This window comes from Girardinichthys multiradiatus, chromosome 19 (genome assembly GCF_021462225.1).
Source record: "Girardinichthys multiradiatus isolate DD_20200921_A chromosome 19, DD_fGirMul_XY1, whole genome shotgun sequence".
In the NCBI taxonomy this organism is placed as follows: domain Eukaryota; kingdom Metazoa; phylum Chordata; class Actinopteri; order Cyprinodontiformes; family Goodeidae; genus Girardinichthys; species Girardinichthys multiradiatus.
In genome coordinates, this window is record NC_061811.1 from 5,112,141 (window position 1) to 5,124,907 (window position 12,767).

Consider the following 12,767-nt stretch of genomic DNA (forward strand, 5'->3'; position numbering starts at 1 on the left):
ACAATGAAGTGTTAGGCCATTTAATTCATCTGTGTTATTGTCGTCCCCTTCTGATGCCTAGAAATAGCTGCCAGAGACTCAAGAGACCAGCTGGTGTGGAGACAGCAGACGTGTTGTAAGTCATGAACAAAACTACAGTAGGAGAGAGTGACAATCACAGCCTGACACCTCCAGTTCAGTGAAAGAAAGTGTGTGGGGGGGATGCAAACTTCAATAATGAACCTGTCAACACTCTAACTTGAATACCCAGAAGTCCCAACTGTCTCAACCCGCTTTCTCTGGCGATAGCTATCAACAAGGATACTCCCGAAAGACAGCATCACATCTATCAGTCACATACACACAGAACATCATTTCTATTTGTTCCATTATATCTTCAATATGGTCTAAAATGTGTCCAAGCTTCTACAGGATGGGAATGGTGGAACGTTGTAGATCTTAAAGTGTGTGTGCCTGTGCATAAGGGTGTGCCATCAGTGGCTTCATTACCAGCCTGTATCTGTCGCTTGGACTCGCACACAGCCTTGTTTGTTTGTTTCTGCTGCTGTAATCCTCAGCTGAGGTTTGATGTGCGGCCCAGTGCTTCAGTTGTGATTCCCGCAGGCCTCGGGGAGCCTGAGCTCCATACCGCGATCTATGAAGGGGGAAAGTGAGAGAGTCACAGGAGACCCAGCTTTCCCTCCACTTGATCATTACTATGCTAAATTTATATTGATTGCTGTAGCTTTACAGCTAAACTGTGAGCTATTCCCCTGAGACAGTCCCTGTGTTACTTCTGTGGTAGTGGGCTTCTGGTAATCAAGAGAAACAACAACATGTGCACTATTAGGTTGAAGGGGAAAGTAAGTACCAAACACCTCAATGTTTTTCTGACTAAATATAACATATTCCACACATAAGGGAAAACAAAAAAATTGGTCCAGAAACTGTCCCCAAATCTTGAAAGACCCATGGGCCTCTTTTGTGTTCCCTGATCTTTACTTTCTTGGGGTTTTAGACCTATGTCAGGTGATTGACTGGGCCATTCAATCGACTTCATTATCTTTCTCTGAAAACAGCTAAGAGTTGCCTTGTAATCACTGCCCTGCTGAAAAATCCATTTTCGTTTCATTTTCAGGTTCATATTAGCAATGTTTTTTTTACCTTTCTCCATTCATTCTTCCTTCAGGTATATGAAGTCTACCAGTATCATATGCTGAAAAACTGCCCTACACCATCATGTTCCCATATCTAAACTTTCTGAAGGTGTCTGCAAATAATTCTTGGATTTCTACTACTTATTTCAACTCATCTGTAAGAAGCTTTGTTAAGACTACCTTGTTTTTACTGGTTGACAGTGAAATTATGTTTTTTCCATTAATGGTTTATGGCTTCAAACTTTGGAAACATTCAGAAGCTTAGAAAAGTCTATAACCAATGCCTCTGCCTCAGCAATGTTGCAAAGGTCGGGAGAGAGCTCTTTGCTTTCATCTATCATGATATGCATCTTGTGGAATGCCTTGGTAATAAAAAAATCTTTCAGTAGGCCATGAATGAGGACTTAACACACTGGCATTAATTTGCACTTATAAGCAAAAGCATTCCTTACTTAAAACTGCCAGGTTTCAGCTGGATTCTTTTTTCCATATCATTTCCCTGTCATTTAAGACAATATTTGTTTTGGTTTATCAGTAAGTGTGGATGACTTGTATTGTTACCAGTGTTTGCAGTTACTTTAATGCCAAAGGCCCATGAGAAATATATTTACTGACAAAAACATTCACACGTTCAAAAGTTATTTTTTCTAATATAAAACAGGATATTAGTTACACATTTATTTAAACCATATGATGCCTTTCAACATTCGCACCACTCCCAGGTTCCCCTCAACATCCTGCTCTAAATGCAAAGATTTCTGTACCAAACAGGTGGTGCTGAAGGAGTGGGCATTGATAGCTTGAACTTTAGGACACTCCCTGCTTTTTCTACCCTTGCACAAGTGGATCAAATTTGTGTTAGTGGTGTCTTGCTTGCTGCAGGCAGTTTTCTTCACACATATGCAAACGTATGTGACTGCCCTCGACCTTATCATCAGCAGATTTGTGCAAAAGGCCCTGAGGTAAGGTTGAAAAATTGCTGAGGCTTCTGAGAGTGGTTGACGTTAGAGCAACTAAAATGCACTCAGAGATGTAGGCAGAGAAAAGGGAAAAAGCTCAGCAACTGAACCTAGCAGAGCGCCCCTTAGGGGACAGCAGTAATTAAACACTGATTAAATTAAGGGGCAATGCGGGCAAAATGCCGGCTGATTGACACGCCGCTGCCTCCTCTTAGTTCAGCTCTGTTGAGGAGCATTGCTTTCTACTGACCTCCAATTATCCACTCATTATAAATTCTTCAAGGTGTAATTTTTTAAAAACTAGTTTCTTAACTTTGTAAAGAACTTGTTTCACAGCGCTTCTGTCTCTAAACAGGCTAAGCTGCATCACTGGCACAGAGAGGTTAGGAAAAGAAGAAGAAAGCAAGTGTCTTTGTGGCGTAAATGCTATTAATGTTTACTTAAGATAGACTTACAAACGGCACTGCTCTAGCAATGCACCCGGAGTAGTAGACATACAACATGAAGAAACTGCAAGTGATTTTGAAAACGTAGTCATGCAGTATTCAAAGCGTGCTCCCTTTTCTTAAGCCAACTGCTGGGCAGCTTTAGAAGTGGCTTATCAAATACTCGCCTACTGGGTGGAAGGACAAGAAATTACCTTTAGCAACTTCTTAAACTCAAAGCAAATAGACAGACAGAAAAGCCGAGCAACAGCAATAAAACTAGCTTTAACAAAACAATGAAAGAAAAAAACGAGATGCTGAAATTGCCTTTCTCCTGCTCTTAAATTCTTCACACGTTCCCTGATTTACTCCTTTTGCCACACTGGCCCAGGTCTTCAGACCCTTGTATGGATTTTAATAAACTGAGACTTGTCATAATCAACATTGTACTAAAGGTCCTGAAACAATCTGTTAAGTCTTCTGATCATGAAGATGCTCCTCTTGCTCTGTAATACAAATTCAAAAAGCTGTACAGGCAATGGCAGACAAAGAGCAGAGGCCCACTTTAAAGGATGAATTCAAGATGACTGGTATTGATTAAGAGCTCAATGAGAACATGCTTGTGAAAGGACAGCCACTGCACAGCTCATGAAAGAATCATATAGCTCATGCTCAAGGCACTCAGCAAACATCCAGGCGTGGCGTGGAGCCGTGAACGTACTGTGGCTTGTCCGATCACAGAGAATGTAGATAGCAATGTGCTCGGTTTCCAGTGGTTAAAGACAAAACAATCAAATCAAATATATCTTAAGAGTTTCAAAATAGTTTCTCTACAGTGCTTTTGAAAGGTTTCCAGTCTCTGATCATGTTCATGGATTTCATTCATTTTGGGCTTTTGAAGATGCATTTTTTCCAAGTTTGAATGATGGTACCTCAAAGAACCTCAGTTAGTTTTACAAAATGAACTGAAATATGTAAATTCTTTCCCATTAACATTTAGTTAAACATCCCTCAGTGAGTTGTATCTCAACCACAGACTGTTTTGTAACCCTCAAAATTGACACCTTCAGAAAACACAAATCCAAATTTTGCACGTGAAAAAGCCAAAAACGTTTTATAGTCAAACGAGACAAATATTTTGCTATTCAAACACATTGACACGAAGGATGTTTGGGGGAGTCAAGGCGAGGCTTTCAAAACCAAAGAACACTTTACCAGCTGTCAAGCATGGTGGTGGTAGCATCATGCCAGGGGTTTGTTTCACTCTCAAGATACTGGTGCAATGCATAGAGTGAGTGGAATAATGAAGAAAGAAGACTACCTTCAGATATTTTAACTTCAATTCAACTCAAAAGCGATATAGCTGAAACACTTGGGTGTCTGAACAGGACAATGATCCCAAACACATATCAGATTTGGTTTTGGAATGAATAAACCAAGCTAATCCTATAGAAATGTTGTGACCTACACCTAGAAGTCAGGTTTATTCCAGGACAACAACCATTTAAATTAACTCCACCATTGCTGATAATAGTGATCAAATATCTAGCCAGAATTATGCCAGAAGCTTGTTGGTGGCTGAAAAAAGTATGACTTTTCTGCAACTTGCTAACATGCAGTTAACCAAACATTTGAGGATGTGTTTGCATTTATTTAAGTTTGTAGAAATCCTTTGGAGGCTTAGAGAAAATATGCAATACATTAAAACTTAAAGGTCCAGAATGGATGACATTCATCCCCATGGTCCAAGCAAGTAATATTCTAACAGGCAATGTATATATCTGTTGAAGTACTAAAAGAAACAAACATCAACAGCAAGAAGACAAGAAGAAATACAGAAATAACACGTTAAGTAAAAATCCATTATTCCTTGGTATGAACACTTAGTTTGACACCATGCATTTCTGCTCTGCTGATACGTGTGCTGGAATGAAAGGAGAAAGGATGTTCCCAGTGATAACATATGAATTTAATTTCTTGGTGAAACAGTGGAACTGGAAGACTTTAGCCCTCCAGAGCATCAATTGCAGTCAATTTGGTAGTGTCAGACTTTAAGACGATGTCGTGCAAAGACAGCCCTAATCACAGCAGCTCCGCCAGCTCTGACCCACCTCATCATCCTTGACATTTAGCGCAGCATTGCCTTTCTCTCTTTTTTCCCTCCTTCACAGTAAACAAATGTTTTAACCCTGATTTGTATCAGTGGGATGGGAGGACATAAAGTGACATCAAGTGTGGAAATCTTCTGAGAGAGAGAGAGACGGTTGATAAAAGATAGATGGGGAAAGGGGTCGGCTGGTTATGTTGGGAGAGAAAAAGACAGAAGTAGAAAGTCTTCCCAGAAAACGAGAGAAGGGGTGAACACACCATCAAGGGAAGAGCAATTCAGCCAGACTGCCACCACCTAACACGGGCTATCTGAGACTAATCTCCAAGGAAAGCTGCCAGGTCTCTGCAGACAGTGTTTTGATGGAAACGAGGCAATAAATGCTTCTTAAAGCCATCATAAATATGCAGCTTCCTGTCTAACCGCCACCACTCAGACCTGGATCCGACCTCATTATCCTTCATCTGTGCTTGCAGGTTTGCAAGCCAAGCTACAGGCAGGATCACTGAAAACTCCTTAACGCCGTCCTCAGAGAGGCGCATTGCTCATCAAATCAGGGTGCTCTTTTCAAATAACATATGGCAAGTTACATTAGAAAAATGTAAAAGGAAAACTATACTTGACTTGGGTAAATTTCAAGTGCACTCATACAAATCCTAATTGCTCATTGAGCAGTAAGACTTTCAGGGTAGAAACATAAACATTAAGTATGTATGATCTCTATTTTTTTCCATTATGTATGAATCTATGTGTGGCTCAAAGGTGGAACATATAAATAATCAAACGGGACACTAACATTCTCTGGTTATAGCAATAAGCATTATACTGACATCAATATGCACTTGAACAAAAGCCACATTTGACTTGATTACCCCTTGACATTTTGCCCCACAAGTAAAGCCAGCAATAGATAGGCAAACCATAATGTCATAATATGCTCATTTATCGCACAACCAAGATAGAGACATGAGGCCACATAAATGCATGAATGGATTTACCTTAGCAGCCAGTAGCCTTCTCCTGCCTGCCAGTCTGTCTGCTGTCTGGTGGGGCTAACACTACAGCAGCGTGCCCTTCATTATCATTGGGTAATGCTCATCACAACGTCAATGGCTTTTCCATTTAAAAAAAAAAAGTCTTACTCACAATGAGAAATAGGGGAGATAAGGTGCGGGAGAGCATTTCTTTTGACATTCAGGATGGCAAACTCATCACTCATGCTGTCAAAGGCACTGGTTTTGCTAGTTTGCGATATATGAGAAATAATGATGGGGCTAAAAGAGCCAGTTAGGGCAGTTTTTTACCTTCTGTTTGGGAGTGTTGTTTATTGAGGCACACTCTGCATAAAATCCAATTTCTTTTGCCAGTGACCCTTGCACTGATTTCACATCCAACAGCACTGGCATTTCTTCCTCACAGGGCACAGCAGAATGAAAGCAGTAAGGGTTTCTAAGAGTCCAAAACACAAACACCATTACCAACTCTCACTGATTAACTGAGAATTAGTAAAGTGAGAGTCGGAAAATTCAGTTTATATCGGTTAGGAAGGATAAAAGGCATATATCATCTATTTTTTACACATTTTCCTTTTCAACTGTGTTCAGGCTTGTAGCACACCATAGTTTTATTCATTTCCATGATGGAAATTTAAAAATATGTAGAAAAAAACATGAAAACAACAGAGCTTAAGCCAACTAGGAACACAACCAAAGGTCTCAGAAGAGTGATGATGTTTCATTTGGAAAACCAATCTTGGTCATCATTGCATAACAGAACATCCACGCACAAATAAATTATTATTAGTAAAATCTGCAGCTCAAATTTGAGTTCATAAACTGGGAATTTATATGGTGATTTATTCTGGAAGGAGCTTGGACAAAATTTTCCCTGAGAGTAGTGGCAATAAACCGGCACCCCATGGACTGATTTAAAAGTGTTCTGTTGTAACCCCAGTGACAAATAATCACTAGTGACAAAGGTTATAATTGGAAACATTAAAATTCTGGCAGCATTCCTGTTTTATGTCTGACCTGCATTGTTACTCTGATGTGCATAGGCACAAAGTAACCATGGTTATGCAAGTCTCACTTTTCTAAACATAATCAGTCTGTGTTTTACTCATAAAGGTTTAACTACACTACAGTTATGTGGCTGTTAGGTTTTTTTCAGGTGAACCATCTGTCAGGTCACTCAAACTCTTATACAAATTCCCATCATAAAATCATTTATTTATCACAAACCAGCCCATTTCCCATTTACATCAACAGTTGAACTAATACTGCAGATCCAGACATTTTATTATCCATGTATAATACTGGCTTCCTGTTTTGTTTTAAAACAGGTGTCACTGCAACAGCTTTTTGTTATCATAAAGTGCTTTTAAATTAATTACTTGCTTTGAAAACCAGTAGATAGTTAATCTTTTTTAACATTTAAATGTTTTACAGCTCTAGAATATATTTGATCTTTAAGACGTTCTGACCAAGACCATAGCTAGCTATTTAGATAGTTCTTAGATTTATTAATGTCAATGGAAAATTGGGCCTCCATAGCTCAAGACATGTACGCTCACAATGGTGCCTGCCAAGCACATCACAACATTGAACAAAACACTGGCAATGGCAGACTGGTAGAACATGACTCATAGATTGTTGCCGGTTCCATGTTCATTTGTCAAGGTGCAAGATGAAGTACTTAAAGGTATCAGCCACCTCTTTGAGAGGAGCCAGACGTCCTAAAATTTAACCACAATCTCTTTGGTCTTTGAGGTGTTCAGCTGTAGGTGATTAGAGTTACAACATTTTAAAAAAGTCCTCTGCATTGACAGATTTGAGTCCCAGTTCTAGACATTGTCAAATCTGAAGTTGGGACATAAAATATTATCATGTGTCAAAGACTTATATTTTCTTCAAACTAGTGACAGGCACTGATAGATGCTCCCACTGATACTTACCTGTTAATCATCCACGGAGATACGTGTGAGTTGCTACTGTACGGTGAGGTTACAGTTTGAATAGTTAATTGAAACAATAACATTTAAAGTCATTTTGCAAGTAGATCTGAACACTGTTGCCAGGCCAACATAGTTGAATCAAACTGAACAAGTGTAGATTAGGACTTTTAAAGAAATCTCCAAGGACTGCACTGAAGGGATGTCCTCAAGCGCCAATATATTAGTCAATTTCATATTATCAAGTTTATTAATTACTGTTCTTATTATATCTTGTGAGAGTGCCAGGAGATATTGCCCGACTACCTTCAGGCTGCCAATAAAATACCTGACACACATTTATATTGAATGTATTACATGCACTCAGTGTGTGGCTCTGCTTTAACACAGCAGCTCTGGAGAAAAGGTTAAAAGTTCAACGTTTCTCATAAGCAGAGTGTCGTGAAATTGCTGGCCGAGTAAGTTTGCAACAATTTTGATTCAAGTGTGGGAACGAGGCCTCTTAAAGCTCAAGGGGACTTGGATATGTGTGGAAATTAAGGCATGAGATTGTAGCTGAGGGGATGGTGGATTGACAGTGACATTAGCCCCTCGGCACCTCTGCTGTATCACACTGCAGCTCTGTAAAATAGATGGACAGGAATAGCAAATTAAATCTGTTTAATAGGAGCAAGGGATGTAGTCGTGTTGATGTGAACTGTAGAACTGCACAAGTGCAGGAAATGAGGGGTGCTGGTTTTAGTGGAATAAAATGAAGTGGCTATGAAGTGTTTTGGTTAATGAGCCTACTTCACACAAAATTCACCGTCATATTTATATCAATTTGAGATTAGCTACTTCAACATGATTTATGTCCTCCTCTTGGTTCAAGTTCATAGGTCACGTTTCATTCTTTGAGATTAATTTGAATAGATTTAATAAATTTATTCCATTGTTAACATAAGAGTTACCCAGTAACAACATGGTGACAAAACAGTAGTAGCTACACCTCTGAGAGCACTCCCAGCAGCTTGCTCTACTGGCTTTGTTGATGGTTTTCTCACAAGCTGTTTTTCCTTTCTGGGTTCAGTGACACCGCGTTGCGGTGCCACATACACTAACCTTAATGTAAACAAAGCCAAGTCGGCAAATCTTTGCACAGGCAACACACGTGCACGCACACACTTCTAACAGCAGAAGGTGCAAGGCGTTTTTCAATGCATTTAGATGAGACCTTTAACAAAGGTCCCTAATGCAGATATCAATGAACCAGGGGACTAGGTTATCGGAGCGAAATTGGCTGACGGAGGGATGTCACCCGTGTGCATGAAAAATGATGGATCCCATTTGTAAACTTCTCTCTACCCCCTAAAAAAAACAAACACACACATGCTTCTCTCGCCTTCAGCACCTTCTCAGCCACTGGATGTGAAGCACAGAAGAAAATCTCCGGCACTGCCTGCAAATAACAAGTGGTCTGGTAAAATTGGCATTTCACCGGCCGTTTCATCTGACTGTCAGGGAGACCACATACAACCTTTGAGAATTCAGTCATGACAGGACAGATTAACATCATGGACTTTGTTTTTCCCATCTTCTTTTCATTTTCCACACTATCCCCTGAGGAGATCAACAAAATAAAACCAATATCTATGAACCCACACACAAAAAGCAGATTCAGTTTGCTAGATTGCAAATTCTACTGTTTCTATCCACTCGTTCTGTTTTTGCAAAGCAATACAAAAATCCATCTAATACACTGGAATGAAAAGCTGCGTTACTGCACCTACTATTTTTTCTACCAACTAGGAACGTTTTTTTCTGTTTTTGTTTTTGTCACGCTTACATGTTATGTACCTGACTTTTGTGAAGTGCCTTGAGACGACATGTGTTGTGAATTGGCGCTATATAAATAAACTGAATTGAATTGAATCATCAAACCAATTTTATTATCAGACATATACAATCTGAGTAAATATAAACAGCAGTTTTCAAATGAACAATCTAAACCAACCTGGTTCTGTGTGATAACTGGTTGCGCCATTGACGGCACAAACTGCCATCTAGTGTTTGTGATAACTGGCAATGAGTCTTTCACATTACTGTGGGGAAATTATTTTATTTTTAATGAAACATTAACGTTTGACATAACGGTAAAAACAGGAGATATCTGTGAGAAAATAAAATGAAATAAAATAAATGAAATATGTTGGTTCGTGGACGTAATGCAGACAGCAGCTCATAAGCAACACAACAACTTGCGGAGCTTGCAAAAATCCTAAAAAGCACATAAAGCATGATAAGCACCATAATATGCACACAGAGCATTTATGTGGAAACAATGAAATATTGCTAATCATCCATAACTGAAGTACTGCCCTTTTAAAGGCAGTGTGTTGAGTCAAAGGTACAGAGGTTACACTGAACAGGAATCTGCTGGAAAATAAAAACTTCCCAGTGGATTGTGATGGCCAGCCTAAGTGCTGACATTGTGGTTTCAATGATGGAGTGACTTTGGGGGGTTTTGTGGCCGGGCTGTGTTCAAAGCCGTGCCTTGAGGCTAAGGGGTAAATTTGCTAAGTTAATCACATAATGAAGCCAATTAAACATCGCAGAACCCAGGTGAAATGAGAGCTGCCATGGAGCCTCCGGCATATGAGGCTCTGAGGCTCAGCTCTTCCTCTGGACTGATGCTGGACAGCCCAGTTTCATCTGATGTAATCCTCCCCAGTATTCCCAGCAACACTAGACGTCGGTCCTATTAGAATACAAAGAACCCAGCTAGAACTGAGAAGAAAAAAACATGAGCATCACATTTACCATGTTAAACTTCTACTTATAAATAATATCCAGAGATTATTATAATTATAATTATATTATAATTGACATCATGCTATTATGACAGCAATGCTAAGAAGCCAATTCTGTAAATGTAAGAAATTCGATTGTGACGTGAGCTGATAACCAATTAAATCAAGAATAAAATACTTACTACTGTCATAATCTTCCTGCGTTTGGGGTTTGAGTTTGAATATTGTTTACCTTCTCTTCACTGCTATGTTCTTCATTTACTTTATTTCAGTTCATTCAGGTTATTAGATTCATCTGGTGTTTAGGTCGTTGTTTCTTCCTGGATGCCTAGGTTAGATGTTTTAGTTTGTATTTTCTTATAGATCTGGTTCCTCCCTGTTTATGTCATGATCTACCTGTGTTTGAAGTTTTGAGTTTGAGTTCTGTTTACTTTCTCTATACTGCCATATTCTTCACTTTTATTTCAGTTCATTCATGTTTATTAGATTCTGTTGCTTAGGTGTTTGTTACTTTCCTGGATTCCTAGGTTAGATGTTTTAGTTTGTATTTTCTTATAGATCTGTTTTCTCCCTGTTCATGTTTTTTACTTATTTCAGTTCACTTAGATGTTTTCTGTTACTTCCCTGCACTCCCATCTTATCAGGGTTAATTTGTCACTCTCACTCAGTTACCTTCAGTCTTTCTCACACCAGCTGTAGCCAGTTGTCTCCTTGATTAACTCCCTCAGGTCACTGGTCCATTCTCCACTCTCAGCATTTATACTTTCTGGTTTTCTGTTCTCACCACTGGTTCCTCCTGTATACTACCCTGTTTGCTACCTGGCTCCATGTTTGTTACACAATCTGGCTTACCTTTGTAAGTTGTTTCTGTTTATTATTATAAAAGGTAAAGCTCTTCAACTCACCATGCTGCTCCCGAGCATTGATCTGCACGTTGGTTCGACAAATACACTGCATTATATGACAGATTATGTTCTTTTGGCAGTCTCATTGTTTACTTATTTCAGTTCACTTAGATGTTTTCTGTTACCTCCCTGCACTCCCTTCTCATCTGTGTTAATTAGTCACTCTTCCTTAGTTGCCTTCAGTCCCTCTTCCTCCAGCTGCTTCTCATTCCCTAGCTCCCTTGGTTCAATGGTCCATTCTTCACTCTTCCCCAGCATTTATACCCTCTAATTATCATTGCTCTCCACTGGTTCCTCCTGTTACTGCCCTGCTGTTTACCGCTCTGTGCCTTTTTTCCACACCTGCTTCTTGTAAGTTTGCCTTTATTTAAATTAAATAAAAGGAAGATTTTACTCACCATGTCCTATCAATGCTCTTGTCTGAACATTGGTCCTGTAAAAACTACTCATGTGACAACTGCTGACAAACTAAAACATAAAAACAACAGCTAAGAACTAAATCAAAACAGCAAAAATTCTAACCTATATCTTATGAATTAAAAAAAGGTTTAATAATCAAGGAATCAAAACCTGGAAATCAATAATAAAACCTATTAAAATCTAGGAATTACCAGGTGTTTCTTGGTTTCTCTAAGGCTGAAAGAAAAGAGCTTTTCTACCTAGTTCTGAATTCAATCGCTAATTTTATCATTTGAAGATGGAAAAGTAAGAAGAAAAGCCAGACAGAAAGTTAGATGATTTGAAGATGGCTTAGTTGGTGTGGACATGTGGAAAATGAGAATACTGGAGAAACTGGACAATATTGAGGAGTAACAGAGAAAAAAAGGACCACAGAGAAGATTAATACATACAGAAGATATTTAGAGGGTTGGTGTGTAAAAGGAGGAAGCTGTAGGGGATAAGGTGAGATAAAGGCACATGATCCATTTTTATCCTGAAAGAAGTAGATAAAGCAAATAAATTCTGGAAAGTGGACTGTATACTTGCATGCAGTCCCCTTTACTCTGAAAACCCTAAATAAAATCCAGTGCAATCAATACCAAATCAAGGTCGAACAGGTGGAAGTTGGTTATAAAAAGTATTGACTCATGGGGGTTGAATACAAATGGATGCCCAAATATTTTAGATTTTTATTATTTAGAAAAATTGGAAAATAATGTTTTGTTTTATATCCAGTTCAAAATTCTGTGCTGTTTTATTTTTGACCATAACAAGCAATCCCAGGAAAATTCATTAAAGTTTGTGTTTGTAACAAAATAAAGCTAAGATGTTCAAGTGGTATTTTTGCAAGGCACTGTCTGCAAGGCAATGTATCTGAGATTATTAGCAGTATTTTGATAGAAAATACCTGAAGATATTCATATTCAAAAGTTTAACTTTAATTCTCCGAATGATCAATAAAGTCTAATTTAAAACCATCTTTTTAAGGACATTACAGAAAAAAAAACATAATTCAAATCAACAGTTGGCCCCTTCTCATCACACAGTTGTCTCTC

At 38.8% G+C, this 12,767-nt stretch overlaps 1 protein-coding gene across 1 annotated transcript in view; it reads right to left on the bottom strand.

Annotated features, from left to right (window-relative positions):
- Positions 1–224: 224 nt before the first annotated feature.
- Positions 225–12,767, bottom strand: part of LOC124885093 (doublecortin domain-containing protein 2C) — a 58,107-nt gene continuing 45,564 nt past the window's right edge. The window contains exon 12 of the mRNA XM_047393293.1: positions 225–634. The gene's annotated coding sequence lies outside the window, so the exon portion shown is untranslated. The remainder of the gene's footprint in view (positions 635–12,767) is intronic.